Source organism: Chlamydotis macqueenii, chromosome 1, assembly GCF_036417535.1.
Source record: "Chlamydotis macqueenii isolate bChlMac1 chromosome 1, bChlMac1.mat, whole genome shotgun sequence".
Classification (NCBI taxonomy): Eukaryota; Metazoa; Chordata; class Aves; order Otidiformes; family Otididae; genus Chlamydotis; species Chlamydotis macqueenii.
The window spans coordinates 201,723,453-201,739,217 of NC_141556.1; positions in this window are offsets into that span (position 1 = coordinate 201,723,453).

Genomic DNA, 15,765 nt, shown 5'->3' on the forward strand with positions numbered 1-15,765 from the left:
AGGGAATCAGAACTCATGGAATGATTACTACCAAGATATTTACTTTCACAATGAAAATACCTGCAGAACATAAAGCCACAACAAACCAGAAGTAAAAGTAACCTTTTTATTAGTGTTGCCACGAGTAAGGTTTCAAAACACTCATAGAAGGAACCTAATAATGCATACTGCATTATTGGGGAATTCAAATATTATGGCCCAACTCCCTACAACATGAAGATGGTCTTTATGGAATGAATCAGTTTTCTGCTTCTTTTTAAAAAACTCTCTCTCTCCTTTTATCTAGCAGCCTGCCAAGTTATGAACACTAGAAATTAGTGTATATTTTGCTGAAAATGTTTTCCCTGCCTTTCCAATACTAATCAGAATGGTTTACCCTAAGTTAGACTTGGTTATCCTTATTTTGCTATATTTAATTATATAACCAGTATTACAGCCTTCAAATCTGCTTTAAACTGTGGTTTAGAAATTCTTTCAAGATAAGTTCTGATGGCATAAAAATCAAATTGTCCAACTATCTTTGCTATGTACTTTAGGTTTGCGTGTCCCAAGAAGAGTGCCAATGTGTGCCGGAGGTGTTTGTCAGTATGTGTTGTTGTGTATTTGCAGTAAACATGTTTTTTTTGATGGGCTTATAAACAGCTATTTTTAAAAATATGAATATACTCACTGAATATACTCTTTTGAACCTCTTTCCTCCATTAAAAAAAGCAAATATGAGTAGTTAAGGAAAGAAGGTACAGGCAATGGTCTGAGAAATGTTGCAAACTGTTCGCACCTGCTTTATCTCTCTCCTGCTTTTTTAGACTGAATTGAGTGGGATCAGAGCTGGTATTTTTTAGAATACAGTTGTGATCAGGGATTTGATTAGGAAAAGAGTTGTGTTTCTGAGGGGCCTTTGCATTATACATAGACCTTTACTGGAGAACAAATGTGGGCCTAGAGGGGTAAACCAGAAAAAAAAAGGTAGACATGAACAGCTGCCTCAATATCATGCCTGTGTTGCCTATAGAGGTGCAAGCCAGCTCTTCTGTCCCTAAATCTGGTCTTCCCAGTTTAGGAAGCCTGTTGCCAATCTGAGATGGAACGGAATTTATACTACAGATAAATGGCACTGGTGAGATCTCTTTGGGCCGGAGAACTGAGATCCCTTCTGAGTAGTAATCAACTGTACATAGAAATGTGAGTGCATGGCCTCATAATTATAATTCCAGTGATCTTTGTGTTTCCTAGTTATGTAATTGGGAGTGATTTATTTCAAAATAATTGCTGAAAATGTCGTATAGAATGTGGAAAACCAAAATCCATCTTGTACTCTACCACAAAATTCTCCATTGCCTTTTCAATTTAGCATTTAGCTCCTTCTGAATGGCGTCCCTTCCCTCAAATGTATGAACTGCATCACTCAGCTTGGTGTCATCTGTACACTTAGTGAGAGTTCACTCAAAGGTAATAATGGATATATTCTCTAATTAGAATTTCTCATTACCAATAAACTTAAAAAATCTTTCTTTTACCTTAAACTCTACTTCAGAGTCCTTTTTTCATATATTATTTTGGTGCAATTAATGTTTTCATAATTGGGCAGACTTTGTGAAGCATCTGCATGGACGCCCCATCCTTGGAACTGTTCAAGGCCAGACTGGATGGGGCTTTGAGCAACCTGGTCTAGTGGAAAATGTCCCTGTCCTTGGCATGTGGGGTTGGAGCTAGGTGATCTATAAGGTCTCTTCCAAACCAAATCATTCTGTGATTCTGTGATCTTCAGAAAAACAATAGTTGTCCGAATATTTTTCTCAAAGCATAACGGACTGTTAGTTTAAATCTGTTCAGTGAATGTTTTAACTTACGGAGCTTAATTAATTTGTCAAGCATATTACAATGACCAATGTTCTTTCCTTATCAGATATTTTGCACATCAAGTCCAAAGTATAAAATTAAAGTTGCACAAAACCTTGATTGTATTTCCTGTCAATCACTCAAGCTGATTGCAGATTCATTATTATATAAGACTAGTAATTTTCTGGTCTAGAGTAAAAATGTTAATTTTGTGTATGCAAATTCAAGTGTGAATTAATGGCATTCTTCATCAGAAATTCAGTACAGATGAAGTGTAAACCTTCATTAACTGTTTTGATTTTACATTGAAAACATGCCACCTCCTTTTCCCCCTTAAGGCTGAGTAATTTGTGCCAGCATTGTGTGATGGTGTTATTCAGCAGTGCAAATTTAACACCAAATTGTTAATGAAATACAAAAATCCTTAAAATGTAACAATAAAATGGTATGTTTTATCTTGGCTTGGCTTGACTTTTGCCTTATCCAAGTGATTTTATTTTACTTTATAATGAGCTTTAATCTCATCTGATATTTCAAATAAATAGTAGAGTAGCATAAAGTAGCTGTTACCAGGATAGAAATGCAAACTTGAGAGTGTGCTAAGAAATGTATTGTAATTGTTATATTACAGTAACACAAGACTGGATTTTAAGATTCATAATTTTTTTAGGTTATTTCTTAGGTGATACTCAGATTTAACATTGAGTTCTAGTGAAATAGCTCAATTGATTTAATGAATATGAAGTAAGGCCTATACCAAGTTGGCATCTTTTATACTTAGCTGACATTTTGTGTTTAGAGAATAAAAGAAAGAACTTTTAAAAATCTCCACAGATAAACGGCAGAGAAAGAGAACGAGAATCTAATAATTTCTTTGCTTCACTCAGTCTGACAGCTAACACGACCTGGCAGCTTCCTCAAGGATGCACTTGAAGCAAGAAAAGTTTGCATTGTATCAGGTGCTGCGCATATAAAAAAAAAGTTGACCAAATTCATTTTAGCTTTATAGCTACACTTTTTTTTTTCTTGTAAAGAAAACAAATCAATTTTGTGTGCATTAGCACATCTCTATTCTTCCCATATTTTATACTCCCAATGGATTTTAATATATATCACTTCATTAAAAGGTTGAAATTGTTGCTTAAAATAGAAAGATAACTTCAATGGTTGATTCAGGCATCCAGTGCTGAACAGGCTTCCACTAGATGCAGATTTTACAGTGTTTGCTTAAATCCATCTGTGGTAGCTGAGACAGAGTCAACAGTCAACATTGCCTAGCCTTTACCCATTCAGAAGAGAATTGAGATATATTCCTCAGTGTTCTTGACATCTTTCTTTTCCTTGGTGTCGTAGTTCAGCCCTGATCAGGACCAGACTACGCAGTCTGTCTCTCGCTCCCCCCACCCTCCGAGAGAATAGGAGAAGATGATATAAGAAAAAACAGCTCAAGGTTTGAGATAAGGACGGGGAGAAATCCTTAAAGTTACCGTCACGGGCAAAACAGACTCGACTTGGGGAAAACTATTCATTTATTTCTAAAATTAGCAGGAGAATGAGACAGGGAACAAGATAACCTCCCCCCACCCCTCCCTCTTCCCAAGCTTAACATTATCTCTACTACCTTCCCCTCCCGAGCGGCACGGGGGGGGGAAAGGGAATGGGGGTCGCGGTCAGTTCATCACGCGTTGTTTTACGCCGCTGTATCATCGTCAGGGGAAGAACTCCTCGCATTCCTCCTCTGCTCCAGCGTGGGGTCCCTCCCACTGGCCACAGTCCTTCGTGAAACTGCTCCGGCGTGGGTCATCTCTTCCACGGGGTGCAGTCCCTCTAGAACAGCTGTCCCAGCGGGCCCTCCACGGGCCACAGCCTCCTTCAGGCCTCCACCTGCTCTGGCGTGGGGTTCTCCACGGGCTGCAGGTGGATCTCTGCCCCTCCGTGGACCTCCATGGGCTGCAGGGGGACAACCCGCTCCACCATGGTCTTCACCACGAGTTGCAGAGGAATCTTGGCCAGGAGCCATATTACTCCTCCCCCTCCTTCTTCACTGACCTTGGCGTCTGCAGCCGTTCCTCACAACAGGCTGGCAGACGCCTCTCAGGATCCTTTTTACATCTTATTCACTTCTCATCTCCTCTCCACTTCTTGCAGCCGGGCCGGGCCGAGTTGGGCCCAGTCGGCTGCCCGGCGGGAGGCCAGAGGGTGAGGCCTGCAAGGCCCATGAGGCTTGCGCCTCCCCCTCTCTGCCCCCCGCTCAGCTGCTTCACATCTTCTCCTCTCTCTTTTTCCTGTTTTCCCCTACTTAAATACGTTATCGCAGAGGCGTTATCACGGGACATTCTGCTACCAATTGGCTCGGCCTTGGCCAGCAGCGGGTCCGCCCTAGGCCCGGCCGAGTCCACTGAACAAAGGGGAGCGACTTCTAGCAGTTTCCTACAGAAGCTACCACCTTAGGCCCCCCCTCACTAACAAAACCAGAACACTTGGGCATCAGTTGCAGCAGGAATTTGCGATGGAAACCCTTTGGAAGGAATGAGATTGCATTTTTTTTTAATTGCAAAGTGAGGATACAGTGGGGACGTACTGTATTTCTTCAGAGATACTGACTGGTCTTTGGGAGAGGCCTTGGATCTATGCTGTACGAAACCCTGTGTTCTGCACAGACCTTAGGCCTGTGGCACAAGTCTGCAGCCTTATTTGTTACATGGACCTTGGACAAATGTCATAGCATTGTCTCTAGGTCTTTCTCTGGTCCAGTTTGCTGCTTTTACTGACTGGACTTTCCAGATAAATCCTGAACTACATTTAGTGCTTGACCTGACGTGCACTGCGTTGATGAAGAAATTTATTAGAATCATTTAGGTTGGAAAAGACCTTTAAGATCATGGAGTCCAACCATCCTGTTCCAATGCTTGACAACACTTTCAATGAAGAAATTTTTCCTAATATCCAATCTAAACCTCCCCTGGTGAAACTTGAGGCCATTTCCTCTTGTCCTATTGCTTGTTTCTTGAGAGAAAAGACCAACACCCATGTCGCTACAGCCTCCTTTCAGGTAGCTGTAGAGAGCAATGAGGTCTCCCCTCAGCCTCCTTTTCTCCAGGCTAAACAACCCCAGTTTCCTCAGCTGCTCCTTGTAAGACTTGTGCTCTAGATCCTTCACCAGCTTTGTTGCCTTTCTTTGGAGACAAACCTCAATGTCTTTCTTGTAGTGAGGGCCCCAAAATTGAACACAGTATTTGAAGTGTGGCCTCACCAGTGCTGAGTACAGTGAGATGATCACTTCCCTACTCCTGCTGGCCACACTATTCCTGATACAAGCCAGGATGCTGTTGGCCTTCTTGGCCACCTGGGCACACTGCTGGCTCATATTCAGCCGGCTGCCGACCAGCACACCCAAGTCCTTTTCCACAGGAAAAGGCCAAGAGTAGCAAGTTTCCAGCCACTCTTCCCCAGGCCTGTAGCACTGTATGGAGTTGTTGTGACTCAAGTGCAGGACCTGGCACTTAGTCTTGTTGAACCTCGTACAATTGGTCTCAGCCTGTCAATCCAGCCTGTCCAGATCTCTCTGTAGAGCCTTCTTACCCTCAAGCAGATCAACACTCCCACCCAACTTGATCTTGTCTGCAAACTTCCTGAGGGTGCGCTCGATGCCCTTGTCTAAATCATTCATAAAGATATTAAACAGAACTGACCCCAATACTCAACCCTGGGGAACACCGCTTGTGACCGGCTGCCAGCTGGATTTGACTCCATTCACCATAACTCTTTGGGCTTGGCCATCCAGGCAGTTTTTAACACAGTGAAGAGTATAGCTGTCCAAGCCACGAGCAGCCAGTTTCTCCAGGAGAATGCTGTGGGAAACAGTGTCAAAGACTTTACTAAAGTCTAGGTAAGTAATGTCCACAGCCTCTCCCTCATCCACTAAGTGGGCCACCTGGTCATAGAAGGAGATCAGATTGGTCAAGCAGGACTTGTCTTTCATAAATCCATGCTGACTGAGCCTGATCAGCTGGTTGTCCTGTATGTGCCGCATGGTGGCACTCAGGATGATCTGCTCCATAACCTTCCTCAGCACTTAGGTAAGGCTGAGAGGCCTGTAGTTCCCTGGATCCTCCTTCCAGCCCTTCTTGTTGATGAGCATCATATTTGCAAACCTCCAGTTAACTGGGTCCTCCCTGATTAGCCAGGATTGCTGGTAAATAATGGAAAGTGGCTTGGAGAGAACTTCCATCAGCTCCCTCAGTACTCTTAGGTGGATGCCATCCAGCCCCATAGATTTCTGTGTGTCTAAGTGCTGTAGAAGTTCGCTAACCATTTGCCCTTGGATTACAAGGACTTAATTCTGCTCCTTGTCCCTATCTTCCAGTTCATGGGGCTGGGTACCCGAAGAACAACTGATTTTACTGTTAAAGACTGAGGTAAAGAAGGCGTTAAGTACCTTACCCTTTTCCTTGTCCTTTGTCACTGTGTTTCCCCATGCATCCAATAAAGGATGAAGATTCTCCTTAGCTCTCCTTTTGTTGTTAATGTATTTATAGAAATATTTTTTATTGTCTTTTATGGCAGTAGCCAGATTAAGGGCTTTGATCATTCTAATTTTCTCCTTGCATAACCTCACAACAGCATTGTAGTCCCCCTGGGCTGCCTGCCCCTTCTTCCAAAGGTCATAACTCCTCCTTTTTCTTCTGAGTTCCAGCCAAAGCTCTCTATTCAGCTGGGCCAGTCATCTTCTCCACCAGCTTGTCTTTTGGCACATGGGGATGGCCTGCTCCTGCATCTTTAAGATTTCCTTCTTGAAGAATATCCAGCCTTCCTGGACTCCTTTGCCCTTCAGGACTGCCTCCTAAGGGACTCTGTCAGCCAGGCTCCTAAAAAGGCCAAAGTCTGCCCTTTGGAGTCTAAGTTAGCAGTTCTGCTGACTCCCCTCCTTATTTCTCCAAGAATCAAAAGCTCTATCATTTCATGATTGTTGTGCCCAAGATGGCCTACAACTATCACAAGTCCTTCTCTGTTCACAAACAACAGGTCCAGTGGGGCAGTGGGGTGCTTTCCCTAGTTGTCTCCCTCACCAACTGAGTCAGGAAGTTATCTTCCACACAGTCCAGAAAGCTCCTAGACTGCTTCCTGTCTGCTGTATTGTATTTCCAGAAGATATCTGGTAAGTTGAAGTCCCCCATGGGGACAAGGGCTAGCAATTGTGAGACTTCTAGCTGCTTGCAGAATATTTTGTCTCCCTCTTCATCCTGGTTGGGTGTTCTCTAACAGATTCCCACCATGATATCTGCGTATTATCACCATGCAGCCCTGCATAAGTCTTGTGGGACTATATCCTGGTTAGTGAGAGCATAGCTCTAACTGTCAGCTCCTGGGCTGCTCTCCTTCAGGGAGGAGTCCCACTCCTGCTTCCCTTTCCCACCACCATCCACCAAATCTGTATGTGGGAACAGAATCTGACACCATGGCTAGCACTTAAACAATATAAAGTACTTTTAACAGAGAGTTCTGCTGGTCTACAGCGTTAGTATGTAGAGCAACATAAGATATGACAAGAAAGTGGGTATTCCATGGAAAAATAATGTCCTTCATAGTTGAGATTCAAAACTGAAAAGAAATTGGATCAATATCTTTGGTATTTATTGATATATTTTATTTCTACAGTTTGGTGTGGTTGTCCATGCTAGTGTGTTGACTGATAGCAGTTCTGTTCTCTCTCCCCAGACAAAATAAACCCACTGAAGAGAGCTACATGTTGGTGTAATTATAATTATTTTCTTATTGCTAGCTCAGGAGTGGTGTCTGGAGTCCCTCGCTGGGACCACAAACATGAAGTTCTGGGCACAGACACAGAAATGCTCCATATATCAAAGAGTTTATTATAGAGAAGGTACAGAAGTGTCCAGTGTGTAAAGAATGAAAGCTGCTTCCTCAAGGTCACCTCAGCTTAATGTCAGATGAAGAGACTGCAGAGTTCTTTAAAGATGGGCTGTATCCAGTGGGCCACTTCCCTTGGAAATACATTGAATGTATAGTGCAACAACAATGTGGGAAACAAGAAAATGAAGTTATTCAGCTCGTGGATAGTTTAAAAGCATTTGGAATACATTAGTGACAGAATTGGATTTAAAAGCATCAGTTTCTGTTTTACCTACAGCATTAGCACAATCAGTGATTGTCTGCCTGGATAATTGAAGAAGTGTTAATGGTACCAATTAAGAAGTGAGAATGTGATTTATTGCTCTTTGTTACTTTCCAGGTCAGAGGAGATGCAATAGGAAAATACATATTCAGCAATCTAAAGACAGTTTAAACAGAAACAGTTCTTTGCAATTTAGGCATTTAATTAAAAGCTTTAAAGTTTAATTAAAAAGTTAAATCATTTGTCTATTTCTGAAAAAAAAAACAAAAAAAACAAAAAAAACACCCAGTGCTTTTGTATTTGGATCAATTATATAACATAAAGCACAGAGAGATAAGTATACTATTTTCTGGTCTGAAGTTACAGCATTTTTCATGCATAACAGCACAACACATAAAAATGTATTCAGGGTACTAGGAGTAAATAGATATACTGTTCTATTAAGCATAGTGTAAGAGTAAGTTTTAATCTGAAAGGATATTTTTTCTTTATTTTTTGGGATAGTACAAAGACAAAAAGCCTTTTTTAACATAGTGAAAATAATGAAGAGGAAAACCTAAGTATTTTCTATTATATTTTAAACTTTAAAAATAAGAATTTATGTAGTGGTAATAAACATCAGAGAAGTATACTAAAGGATGAGACATCAGTGGGAACTCTCTAATTAGCAGTGTTTCTGAGGTCATATTTTAAGCCATACTAAGTAGTAGGATTTAAAATTCAGAAATATGTGTTTTCATCTCACAGCTTACACCTAGCTTTTCAAAATGGCTGGCAAATAGAGTAACAGACTTCTGAATGTCTCAGAAAATGAAAAACGCAGTTGGGAGTACAAGTAAATAAACTGTGACTAGAAGTAAATAAATACCTACTGAACAGTCTCCTTTGAAAATAAGAGCTGCTACATATTATTAAAAATAATTCTGTTCTTTAAGCATATAAATAAGAATGAAGTTCTTATAAACTTTTTTCCCTGTGTCAGTGAGCAGCTGTTCATTTTGATTAATACCCTCACTGATGCCACCTCGTCATGGACATTGCACTCTTAACCTGAGTAGTGCAGATAAAATGTCTGATAGAGTCCATAGTCATTGAAATTCTGTGTGCTAGAGACCACTCCTGGTAGGCAGCATGGACATGACTGATCCAGATTTAATTTCTTCTACTCCATATAATCCGCCAGTACTATTCCATCAGACTACATGCTCCTAGAATGTCTTGCTGCCTTGTGCCGTAGTCCATTGTAATCTGTGCATAGCCTCACTTTCATCTTAGAGAAAAATTAATTTGATCAGTTGTCACACAACCTTCACATAATTTCAGACACTTTGAATTGACACCGTCCCACCCAGACCCCAACAATAAAAATCATGGCTTCTGGTCACAGGGACTCCACAAGGGGTTCAGAGGGGAGCTAGGGTCAAATGTGATGTATCGGGGCTGTGCCACCGGCAGGGTAAGTGATCAGTCCCTGACCCTCTTTTGTTTATGAGGATGCACATCACCACGAGTAAGATTCTGGAATGCTGTCCTAAAGATTTAGATCTGATTCCTGCTATTTCCAGAATCTTTTCTACCTGGTATTAGAAGTTACTTCATCCAGTTCTTTCTCTACTTGCATTCTTTATTTTCTGACTGCCCAGCTACAGTACCTTAGGACTATTTGAAAAAAAAAAAAAAACAACCACCAAACAAACAAACAAAAAAAACCAAACCACCTGTCATACCTGAAAATAGAAAGCTGTTCCTTGAGCATCTTAAACTCAGTTTAATGTATTTTTTTGCTAATAGATGAGGCATGTGATAAAGTTCCCAAAGTAAGGCCTTCTTCATTTTTCTGTAGGGCCTTCTTCGTTTGTCTGTGCCCAATTTCTCCATTTATAAAATAGGATAATTCTCTTTTACTCTCTTCAAATGACATTATGAAAATGTAGTTTTATTAATAAAGAATTCCATTCATTAAGAACTGTGGAAGGATTTGACAATAAATACTTACTTTTTCAGAGCAAGGCTTGAATAATCTACAGTAATATGGCAAGGCAGTATAGGTACACAAATTATTCAAGAATGGTTCATTAAGTAATCACTGATGAAAGTTGGGAGGAAAAGAAGCACTGCGTGGAATTCTGTGCCAAAATAATGCATGTAGAGAAATAACCATTCTAACATTTACAAAAGTAGTTTTAAGAACATAAAAAATATGTCCCTCCTAATTTTGTTGGAGAGTAGCACAGATAATTTTTTCCATGGTCTTTCTAATTTTTGTAATGCTCAGGCTCATTATGGAAGAAACGTGATATAAATTGCATTGAGTGTGCATACCTTAATTTGTTGAATATAGTTATTAGGCTGTACTTCAAAAGAATGATATACCTACACTAGTGGAAATAAAGGGTAATCAATGTCAATGATGACTTTTATATGCAAAAGAATAGGTTCTACTCAGATATTGTTGACTATGAAATGCCACAAATAGGCTGTGAAATGTGTATCGTAAGTCCTGTGACAATAGTTCTCCATCTGAAGGCAATTGCAAAATTCTGAAACAAATCTTACTATGTGTAAGCTATAAGAATGAGATTGGATTTATATAGCAGTTCAAGAGTGTGTACATTTTATAGATGTTGTAACAGAAACATGTATGAGGTAAAAATGAATCACCTGCTTAGTTTTATCTATTATCAGCATCAAGATTAAAGTGTTCTTTAAAAATATTAATCTTACTTGTAAAATTTTTGACTAAGTGACTGGAGTTATGTTTTATATATGCCTAATCCTAATTTCTTGGCCTTTTCCAAACAGGCTAATTATATTCATGGACCTTTGTCACATTATTCACTTGGAAGGCCTTGATTATGCATTGCATATCAGCATTTTGTAACTCAACATCCAAGATAAGCACTGTACTCAAATGTGAGATGACATTATTAAGCTCTAAAAATATATGTGAATCATAATATGAGGGTTTTCTTAGTTAGAAATAACTTATCCAGCATTGAGGTAGACTTTGATTGTGCTCAACTACATAGTTCAAAAATTGTTTTGCATAAAGTTTGCGCATGGCAGAGCTGACAATGAAAGCAATGCTGGGGATATCAATATACAGATGATTTTCCTAGGAGTTAAATTTAAGAGAACCTTCCTCAGTTTATCAGCTAACAATAACACAAGCTAATCGTGCTTGGGCACAGTCATGCAGAGCATTCTGTAGGTTAAACAATTTCTTTGCATGGCATTCCATAGACTTTTATATACACAAATTTAGTCCAAGTAAGTTGAGAGGTAGTTGCGGAAACTCAAAAAAATTAAATTAGATGAGGTGATAAACTCAAACTAGATTTATTTGTAATGAATTGATAATAAATCCAAACTTAATTCTACTTTAACTGAAATTGCTTTAAGACTCCCGTATCATTAACAATCCACAGGTTCAAAATGTTACTCAGGAATTAATACTGCGCTCAGGAATTCTGATGATCCAAAACGTGCAATCACTCACCTAACAAAGGGAGGGCTCTCAAAGTCGAGGAGTTCCCTTAGGTGGTGCTCCAGCCTAAGAGGAGAGTCCCCAGCTACAGACCTGCTGCTCTGAGGAGGAGCGGCTTAAGCTCTCCCTCTGGCGAGGATTCCATTTATACCCTAGTAGAATCTGAGCTGTGGTCATGTAAGGTCACGTCAGTTCTCATTGGCTGAAGACTGTGGTTTAGAACAGTCACATGGCTCTTGAAGCTTCCAATTTCTCCTCTAAAAAGCGGAAGCCTTGAAATCTGCTGCTACGCTGAAAGAAGTCAGAAATGTGTTGGTATTGGCACTTTAACCTATTTATTCTAGGGTTGGCCCTGGAATAGTTTACCTACTATTCAATATTATATGATTACTCCAAAGTTAAAATGTGCTCATTTAATCTAACCATGGAATTTGAGATTAGCTTTGTAATGGATGTCACTTTATTGGATGTAAATGGCAAGTAATTAATGTAAGACTTGTACTAGTGCTGCCATATTGTGGAGCTGCCTGCTTAGTAGCCCAGACTAAAACACTCCAAATCCAAGACATATCTAATTTATCAGTTTAGCATTTTTCTCTTGGTAATTATCATCTGTCTCATCTTTATCGCTTGTTTTTAAGGGCTGATTGCTTTACCCATATGCTAAGTACCTTCAAATTACAGCATTACTTGTATTTTCAATTAATGTTATACCTTCTGATGAACCTCTAAGTGGATGTTTCCATGTCTGCAATGCTACAGATGTCTTGTATAGAGCTTCATTAGTCCTTTGCTGGCAAAAGAAGTCCCGCTCAGTGGCCTGTTGTTAATCTGCTGATCAGTTACTCAGGTACACAGCTGTTTCCACTGCATAGTCGCAATAGCTAGGCTGGTTTTCTAGCAGGCGCGCTACTGCCGTTGTCTGCAACTGGTGCTCAGACTTTTCACTGATGAAAGCAGTGGATGTTGAACTTGGTCTAGAAGCAGATGCCAAATGGAGAGAAACACCTAAGTCGGGCAGACTGGATTACTTCCTGCTGGTTTTCAGAAAAATTTTTAGATTCTATGCATTATCATGGAAGCTATTTTCGGTAGACTCCGTTGCCTCACTGGGGCAAAGCTATTAAAATTTTCATTTTAAAAAGTACCTAAGTTAGAATGAAAGCCATAGAAATGCTCCTTTTCTAACCAAATCCAATATATAAAATCATTATTAGCGTATAGTAAAGTAGCATATCTTCCTATTAAAACAGAAATAAGAAATAACTTCCTTTTGGAAAGATAAGCTGCAGGGTTTACATGTATCTTGTGAATTGCTTTTTGGTGGTGGTGATATTTGCTTTTTTCTGTGTTGTGACTCACAGAATAAATATACGTTTTGCATGCTGTGTTCTTGATTGTGCACTCAGCTTCCTAATAATAGACGATATACCAGGATAATAATGGTAATGTACCAACACTCTAACACATTCTGTGTAGGTGCAATTAACCATCTATGCAGATGGGCTATCAAACTGCTGTTCTGCATGATTGTTGTATATTCAGATATCTTCTAGGCTAACATGGGCTTAGCTCAGGTTAACAGTGACAAAGCAATCTTCTTAACCATTTGGTCTCATAAAAATGTTTTGGCATGTGGAGCAAACAGTAAAATGGGTTGTGCTATTAAGGGCTGGAACAGTACGAAAGGACAGTGGCTTTCAGGGAATGGTAGGACAAATTATGAGAAGTTCTTTTGTGCATCCAACACTTAAGATGCCTCCAGGAGGTGACAAGATAGACAAAGGATGGTAGGATGGGTAAGAGCAGGGAAAAGAAACATGCCTTTGTCCTTGCTGATATTAGTGTTCCCAGTAACTGACCTTATTCTTTTATATTTCATAGGATGGAATAGATTATTAAATTGTATGAAATTTCTCCTATCTTGGTTCAAACAGGCACTTAGATAGATAAATTCTGTCATTTATATATAGTTCTTGCCTTTATGTTGTTGGTTGGTTGGTTGTGCAAGTTTCTTTGCTGTATTTTTGATGGGCATTTTTGAAAGTTGGTGCATGTAGTTATGATCAGTCTATTAAACTGTATTTTGAAATAAATAGAAAGAATTACAAAACGAGGTGGTAGATGCCCCATCCCCGGAAACATTCAAGGCCAGGTTGGACGGGGCTCTGAGCAACCTGATCTGGTTGGAGATGTCCCTGCTCCTTGCAGGGGGGTTGGACTAGATGACCTTTAAAGGTCCCTTCCAACCCAAACTATTCTATGATTCTGTATGTCACTCTTCAGTATTATTTCTGTGTTTTCTGTAAGACCAGAAAAAGATTAACAGCAGCCTTTGTTAGACATGAGAGAATAGGAATGCAGTATTGTATCCTGACCCCAAAATAGACCTTAATATTGCTTTAATATTAATGAAGGCAAATAGAATTTAAATACCTTTGCTTAGGAATTCCTGGAAAACACCCATAAGTCTTGATGTGATTTAACCCTGGTAGGCTGCTAATCCCCACACAGCCACTTGCACACATTCCTGCAGTGGGATAGGGGAGAGAATCGGGAGAGCAAAAGTGACAAGCTTTTGGGATGAGATAAAGACAATGCAATAGGTAAAGAAAAAGCTGTGCACATAAGCAAAGCAAAATAAGGAATTCATTCACTACTTGCCATTGGCAGGCAGGTGTTCAGCCCAGGAAAGCAGGGCTCCATCATGCATAACAGTTACTTGGGAAGACAGATGCCTTTGCTCCAAATGTCCCCTGCTTCCTCCTTCTTCCCTCAGCTTTTATTGTTGAGCATGATGCTATACGGTATGGGACATCCATTCGGTCAGTTGGGTCAGCTGTACCCAGCTGTGTCCCCTCCCAGCTCCTTGTTCACCCCCAGGACACTCGCTGGTGGGGTGGTGTGAGAAGCAGAAAAGGCCTTGGCTCTGTGTCAAGGCCTTGACTGCTCAGCAATAGCTAAAACATTCCTGTGTTATTAATTAACATCACAAATCCAAAATATAGCCCCATATGATTTGCTATGAAGTAAATAAATCCATCCCAGCCAAAACCACTACGACGCTGTATATGAAAAATAGCAAAATAACCTTTTCCACATCTCAGGCCACAGCTTGCTGTCTTTCTTTCCTGATGCAATTCTTTGTAGCATACGGATGAAGGATACCTTCTACTGTAACGCTGCTAGAAATTCAGGTGGTGCCTCATGGCCTCCTTGAGGGGCCTTGTCAGTCAGAAGTTGATAGTCTTTTTTAGATGTAGATAAAATGTTAAGCCAGTAGTATATACTGTGCTTTGTACTTTTAAAGTTCTTCTGGAGAGGAAGCTCTCTTCACCTGGAGTGTATGTACAGGTTTCAGAATAAGCAGCCATATTACTGTTTAGATTTCTTAACTATGGTGTAGGTTGTAATAATGCCATATAAATTAGTATCAAAACTTTTGCTCTTCCTGAAAAAACACATTTTCTGCCCCCTGTTCTGGAATAACTTCTTCTTCCTCCTTCCTAATTTCCCTTAAAGTATTAAGGATTCCCTTTCAAATTACCTGGAGGGAAAAAAAAAAGAAATAATTGTCAATTACAACAGTTAACAATTGAGTTCCCAGGGAAACCTATGATTGTGTGTCTGACAGGTGCTGAGTTTCTCTTTCCATGTTTATAATGCAATGATTGGTGTGGAAAATTGTGGGCATAATGGTTGATTCACTGTTTAGATTTCTTTTACAGTATTCAACAGTCATTCTAGGAAAGCATCGTTGTTAAAGAAAGTGTTTCAACACCTGTTTAACATTAAATTATACCTTTGCCTCTTTAAGTTGTTGAAGGAAAAGTTAAAATGTGTCTTGATAGCCTATAAATAAATATGTGGGGAAAAAAAAGATTTCTGTCGGTGGTAGTCTCTTTAATCTGTAAACTAGAAGTGTAACAAAATCCCACAGCTGGAAGCTAGGTACAGACAAATCCTGACTTGAAATGAGTAAGGATGATTAATCATTGAAAGACCTAGCTATGAGGGAGTGCTCTGTCACTTCTAATCTTCAATATCGAATAGCTTTCTAAAAAAAAAAGCTTCAGTTTAGCTGAACTTAATGTAAAAAACCTGGTAATGGTCAGGCTGTTTTGTGTTTTCCTTTTTTTTGTTTTTCCCTTAATTTTGTGAATTTGAAGGGTGTAATCAAAGGTAAATGGGTGTTTAAGTATCTTTTTTTTGGGGAGGATACAGAAGGAGTCAAGCATAAATATTGGAGTAGCTCTTCTGAATAAAGTCTCATTCTTCTGGTATGGACCAGTAATTGTCTTTG